We start from the raw sequence: 7,649 nt of genomic DNA on the forward strand, positions 1-7,649 counted from the left end.
ATGCAGATACCAACAACATGGAAATGGGTTGGGATCAAGGACACATGTGATACTCAGTGGAATTGTGCGTCGGCTTTGGGAGAGGTGGTGGGAAGGGCGGGGGGGGGGGGGGGGGGGGGAGGGGGGGGAGGAAAAGAAAATGATCTTTGTTTCCAATGAATAATGTTTGGAAATGACCAAATAAAATAATGTTTAAAGTGAAAAAAATGTCATTTAATTCAGTAGAGTGACATAACATTTTAAAGGCTTTCTTCCAACAAGGTGTCTCCCATGTATATGTTCAAATTATAAAAATTTCTTGAAGGATGTAGCAACCAAGATAACCTTGTTTAATGACCCATTCATTATTCTAGAAAACAGAAAAAAAAATTAGGGGGGGGGGGTAGTACTTCTAATCCAATCCTCTCATTTTATAGATTGGAAAACAATTGAGGTCTGCTAAGGTTAAGCAACTTGTCCAAGTTCTCAAATAGGTAGTAAGTATTTGACCCCAAAGTTTCTGACTCATCAAAACCCTTCTTCCCTTCTCTTTCTTCTCCTTCCTTATCTTTCCTTTCTTTCATTTTTCCTTTCCTTCTCTTTTCCTTCCTTCTCTTCTCTTTCTTTTTTCTGTCCTTCTCCCAGTGAGGAAACTCCCTCTATCTAATCAGACTGTTAAGTAATTTCCTCAAATTACAGTGCTGAAGATTTATATAGGGCAAAGAGTTTAAATGATTTATCTATGGTCACACAGCCAATACACACCAGAAGCAGGACTTGAATACAAGTCTTCTTGACTTCAAATCTGGCTTTCCATTCACTGTATTTCCCTGCCTCTTCATCTTATCTATAAAATGAAGAAATGGGTCTAGATCAAGGTTAGAAGGCTGCATGCCACTGGGTGCAAACCATACCATATTAAAAGGTAATTGTTAATATTTAATTAAATAAATGGAAATACAATAAAAGATGAATAATATTAATATGTGGTTTTCTAAGTCAACATGCAGCCTGCCAAGATCATTGTTATTGTTTAATGATCCTTTTTCTGGTTGAATTTGGCAGCACTGGATTAAATGCCTCCAATAATCCCTTCTAATTTTAAAACAGTATAGGTTCACCTCCTGTTTCTTATCTGATAAAGAATAAGAGCAGTTCAGTTTCTCTTTAAGAACAGGAAAAACATCTAACAGAGATATATCATTTATGAGGATGTCAGTCAGTAACAAAAGTCCTTAAGTGAAAAATCTCTTGACTCTTGAAATCCGGAGAGGTGTGTAACTAAACTATGATCTTTCGTTTGTTTTGATTTGTAAAAACAAACACAGTAAATTAAACAAACTATTGCATTGTACGGAAATATCTTCACTGTTACAGATGAAAATCAATTGTATTTACCTTTTTGTGATCAGGGCCTTCAAAATCTGCCAAAAGACCTAAAGTTCTCTCCCAATCCAACTTTATTAGGAGGTATATTTTCTGAGTGTTTGAGTAAAAATAGGCATTTGAATAATTAAAACAAATGTTCCAAAAATCCTAATAAAAGTAAAATTTTCATAACATGTTTCCAGCATAAAAATGATAACACCTGATTCTAAGAAGAGGATTGTTTGCAAAGTGTTGAGCAATTTTAAGTGGGAGTAAAATGGTTGGTGTACTAGAAAGGGCACTGGATGAGGAGTCAGAAGAAGATACAGGTTGTAGCACCTCCCCTGCCACTAATTTTATCACCTTGGATATTTCACTTAATCATTCTGGCGCTCATTTTTCATTATTAACATAAAGAGGGATTGACTAGATAATCTCTAAATTTATAATAGCTTTCAAAGTCTACAATTCTTGAGAGAAGGCAGACTATATGCATAGTCTGTTCTACTAGTTGCCCTTCGACTTCCAGAAAAGAATATGAAGTGGCTGCAAGCTTCCATTTGAGTGGTTGGCAAGCCTTAAAAAATCTGGAAAAAATATAAGGAATGCATGAAATAATTTAGGACAGTAGTTGGGAAGCCTTAAAAAACAAATAGACCCTTTAATCAAAAACACCAATAAAGAACAGAACAAAGATATGAGACAGGAAAAACAGAGAATATATGAGATATCTACAACAAAAACCAACTGTCTTGGAAAACAAAACATGAAGAGATAATATAAGAATTATCAGTCTCCCAGAAAATTACCCAAAATTAATACAATGAAACAAACAAACAAACAAAAAACCTGAGTACCAAATATTTCAAGAAATTATCAAAAAAATTGTCCAGAAAAACCTGAACCACAGGACAGATAGGTAGAACATGAAGGTCCACATCAAAGAGAAATCTCAGGTAAAAACATACTCTAAATACCAAAAATCCCAGGTCAAAAAAATATATTTTTCAAACAGTCAAAAGTGAGAAATCACATACAAAGGAACATTAATTAAACACTGGATTATGTTTCAAAAATAGCAAATTTTAAAACATTATTATATCCATATATTGGAAGGAAAGGATACAGGCTTTGTACCCAAGAATGAATTATCCTAAAAGACTGAACATCACTTTAAAGAGGGTTTAAAAAGTAACTTTTAGCAGAATCAATTACTTTCAGACATTGTGCCTGAGAAAACCAGAGCAGGACAGAATCTTCCAAAGACACACCCAGCAGAAAAAAGAAACATTAGAAAAGTAAAGGAACTGAAACAACTAAGAAGGGCAAAGTGATAAGTACTTAGACAATGAAAAAAGGGAGAGGGAAACTATTGTCCTGCCAGAATTCTAATAGCCAGGAAGGTTAAAAAAAACAGCCATGCAAAAATTACCAAACTTTAATGAACTAAAAACAAACAAACAAAAAAACTCTTAACAAAGGAGAAAGGAAGAACATAATATTTATGGGCACTGGGAAAACACAGAAAAATATTATTCACTGATAAGCTGGAGAGTATCCATGGAGGAAGACATGCCACCAGAACTCAGAGATGCCTCCATCGTAGCCCTATACAAGAACAAAGGCTCACGAGCAGCCTGTGACAACTACAGAGGCATCTCACTACTCTCCACTGCTGGAAAGATCCTCGCCCGTGTTATACTCAACAGACTCCTGTCATCTGTTTCAGAGCAGAACCTGCCTGAATCACAATGTGGCTTCCGACCAGATCGCAGCACCATCGACATGGTCTTCACGGTGAGGCAAATGCAGGAAAAATGCCTTGAGCAGAACCTGAGTCTCTACATTGTCTTCATAGACCTGACAAAGGCGTTCGACACAGTGAACAGGGACACATTGTGGGTGATCCTCAGCAAGCTCGGTTGCCCAGCAAAATTCGTCAAACTGATCCAGCTCTTTCATGTCGACATGACAGGGGAAGTCCTATGTGGTGGAGAGACTTCCGATCGCTTCAACATCTCCAATGGCGTGAAACAAGGCTGTGTCCTTGCTCAGGTACTATTCAACCTATACTTTGTGGACAAGGAAATCACTTTAAAAGACTGATATATATTAATTTTAAGGTCGCCAAGGAATTCAGCTATGTAATTCCTAAATGAAAACTCAAGTCAGCAGTCAACCTTTTATGGAGTTTTTAATTACAAACAGGAGGAAGAAAGGTATGAGAGAGAGAGAGAGAGAGAGAGAGAGAGAGAGAGAGAGAGAGAGAGAGAGAGAGAGAGAGAAGGGAATAGGGCTTAAATACCCCCCTCTGTTTAGGCTGGGCCAAAAGGCCCAAGCCCTTAGATAGCTGAGGCAAAGAAAAGAGATCAGTCCCTATCACTCATGTGACCAAAATGGAGAAACAGTCTCAGGGGCCTCCACCTTCAGCCTCCTTCAGAGCAAGCTTCTCAGAGCACAACCTCTCAGAGCAAAACCTCTTGAACCCCCCCTAGTCCTCAGACCCCCTCTATCTTTAAGGAAACCATCTAAGTTCCCTCCCCTCAGTTCTCACATCTACCAATCACTGTCCATGTCTTCCCTGTGCCAATGGTGGCTCTAGCTTAACCCAGGACCGCCCAGAGGTCTGCCCCTTTGCACATGTCTGTTGAAGGTCATATTCTCAAATAATTAAATCTTGATCCTTGCCGCAGCCCTTCCTAAATCCTGTTAGACTGAGTAGGGTAGAGATTGTAGTTTCAAGACCTGGTTCTGTCATTCCAAGTATCTCTATTGTATCAATTCTAAAATCAATCATGACTCAAAGAACTTCCTGTTCTATGCTTAAGCATAGGTCAAAGCCCTTTCCATTGTTTAGCAAAAGGTTTATGTCCTAAAGTAGTCTTAGGTAGGGAGGAGAAGGATCCTCCCATGCCCGGGGGTTTCACATTCCAATAGAGTTCTTACTATCAGTAGGAAATTTTTTCCTACTGATTCATCCATTCATAAGTCTAAGAAATTTTAAGGTTTACAACTTCACCCAAGTATTATGACATGCTGTGATGGATCTAGACCTGTGTGTCTACATCAAATACCGACTCGATGGCTTACTATTCGACCTTTGCCGCCTGACTGCAAAAACAAAGACAACAGAGAGACTCATCCTGGAAGCTCTCTTTGCAGATGACTGTGCTCTCATGGCCCACCAAGAAAATCATCTCCAAACCATTGTGGACAGGTTCTCCACTGCAACAAAACTGTTTGGCCTGACTATCAGTCTCAGCAAAACAGAGGTGCTATTCCAACCTGCACCAGGGAGGCCAACGAACCAGCCGTGCATTACAATCGATGGCACGCAGCTTTCTAACGTCAACACTTCCAAGTACCTGGGCAGCACCATCACCAACGATGGGTCCCTAGACCATGAGATCAATGCCAGGATCCAAAAGGCCAGCCAGGCACTCGGGCGGCTGCGCTCCAAAGTCCTCCAACACAGCGGTGTAAGCACTGCGACGAAGCTCAAAGTGTACAACGCAGTGGTCTTCAGCTTGCTCCTGTATGGTTGTGAAACATGGACACTGTACCAGAAGCACATGAAATAGCTGGAGCAATTCCACCAATGCTCCCTCCAGTCAGATGTGTATAGTCCCTCCATGTGTCCCCTCATTTCCAACTTTTCTCTCTAGAGACTTAGGAGAATTTGATCTTAGTTGAGATTGGGACTATTCTCCATTGAGCTAAAATATCTTGCTCACAATAAAAGAGCTCATTTGCTTCTCTGATTTCTGTTTTTAATCTGCATGGATGAATGAGTTTATTCATTATTTGTGAAGATCTTTTGTGTAGTACCAAGCCTTTTGACATAAGCTACACTCCCTTCTTTAAGGTTTGTTCCTCAAAATAATTTCCCCTGGTTTAATATATTTAGAGAAGCTGATAGATATAATTCTAATCCAATATCTCCTTTTAAAGGGGAGTAAAGTGGTCAATCTCATAATCCTTTCTCCAGCTCCACTCCAAGCAGGAAGCAAAGTCTCTCTTAGAAAGAGGTAGATAATATCCCAGAGAAAACTATTTATGCCTCCCCATGAGTCATACTCTCCTATACCTCACCAAAAAGGAACTAAGGCAGACTTCCTACTTTGTGTTAGAAATTACAATCTACAACTGAAATTTTATGAAATGTGCAGCTCAGTGGATAGAGTTCCAAGCCTGGAGCCAGGAAGACCTGAGTTTAAATCTTCACTCAGACACTCACTAACTGGGAATGTGAACTATGAATTTTTATTATTTTTTTATTTTATTATTGTTTTTCTTTTTATTTGCAATATGATAAGTTTAAAATATCCATTAACCCTAATATCTATGCATAACCAAAAGCTTTAAACTATGGAAACCTGCCATTGTTAAATATCATGGGGCTGTTACTAATAATAATTGCATCTAATTTCAGAAAGAAGGGATCACAAAAGAGACACTGTACAGTGCTGAGAAGCACAAGGTCAAAGAGACCAACTAATACCTATGGGATTGATGAGAATCTGTACCAAGACAGAGGACTTGTTTTGAGGTTCAAGGAAATGGCTGTTTGACAACATCAGATGAAGGATTTTCCTGTGCCAGATTTCCAACAAGTACCTTAGTTTGACTGTCATTTTGGCTCCCCTATCCCTGAGATGGAAGGTAAAATCAGACCAGGGAATCATACTTCCCTTTTACTTCAATATCTAGTCCCTTTTCTCCCTTTATAGTATGGCAATTTTCAGTAGTCCTGGCTATCAATGGGTAAGTGCTATATTGTTACAATTGTCCTACAGGCTTATGGGACATAAATCACTTTAATTGGGCCCTGATTCAAGGCCATGTTATGGGCTTATTCTTGCTTTCTTAGAATTTTTATATACATAGAGTTTGAGTTTTATTCCCAAAATTTAATTTTTAAAATTTTTCTTCTATTTGTTTTTTTTTCTGTTTTTGGTTTTTCTTTTGAGAATGATTCATATACCCCATAACTCAATCATGTATCCTGAGTTGATCCAGGTGTTGGTCAACACCCTTCTCATGGGGGTATTATATTATTTTCATAAAATTCAGGATTTAAATTTTTTTTTGAGAGAAATTTCAGGAAAATAAATTCACTAACTCCCTGAACCAAGAAGTGAACTGTTTGGAGAAGGCACCATAAAGAAGTCTACAGAAACTACACACTACATCAGAAGATCCAGAATGAACTTTGGGATGTAGTGAATTATAAGGAATATTTAGTAATTAAGTAAGCAATAAGAGATTTTGGATAGATTATGGTAGAGGCAGATAAATATAGATGACTGAGTGAGCTGGATTCCTTTAAGTCAGAGTGGAATTTTCAAAGAGGATAATGGGAAAAAAGAATTCCCCAGAGGTTCTTGGGAAGGACAGTTGGACCAACAAACTCATTCTTTGAACAGTCCTGAATAAGGAAGGTAGTTCAGGGAGCCTGCTCTGTGAGTTGAGAGAAGATCTGGTGATATTATTTCTTGAAACCATCATAGCAGACAAGAGTAGAGCTACAGTTCCCGTTTGCTCACCAATAGGTGGCAGGATACTGTCGAAGCTGAGTGAAGGTGTCTGTGAAAGAATTTGACAGCCTGTCTGTGTTACAATCTGAGCTGAGAGAAGAAATCTGGTTTATTCTATTTTTGTTTATAAAAATTATAATTTAGATTTAGGATAGAAAGGCAGATATTTGGGGAGTTTAGTTAAATAGTGTAGAGTAAGTAGAATCACTCTTAATGATCATGAAGACTTCCTTCATGGGAAAGATTTGGTTTGGGACTTATTTAGAATTTATTAGTTGTAGGGAATATTTTCTTATCAATATCTATTTTTCCTTTTACTTTCCCTTTTATACCAACTTTTATTAGCTATAATAAATAGGGCTTTATGTAACTGGCTTGAGCAGGAGTTTTTCTTCAACTGCTTAAGCAGACATTTTTTTCTCAACTGCAAAACCTAAGATCAACTCAAGAGCCGGTCCATATCAGTATCAACTATTGGTAATACCAATACCAGTAATTAATAAGGGTCAATATCCCTTATAACAAAATTGAACTGAAGGGGGTTGAACACATTTACTTGGAATGTAAACTCTTATGCCAAAGGAGACTGCCCCCTAATTGGTTTTTTGTCAATGCACCAACCAATCATTGTTTTTGCTCTCTTTCTCTTTTATTTCTCTCTTATCCCCACATTATTGTAATTTCTTTTTAGAAAGTACAATATTGTATGTACCTCTAGTAGGAGAATCTTTATTTTTCTTTTTTTAATTTTTTAAAAATTTTATT

This window comes from Monodelphis domestica, chromosome 5, assembly GCF_027887165.1.
Source record: "Monodelphis domestica isolate mMonDom1 chromosome 5, mMonDom1.pri, whole genome shotgun sequence".
NCBI lineage: Eukaryota > Metazoa > Chordata > Mammalia > Didelphimorphia > Didelphidae > Monodelphis > Monodelphis domestica.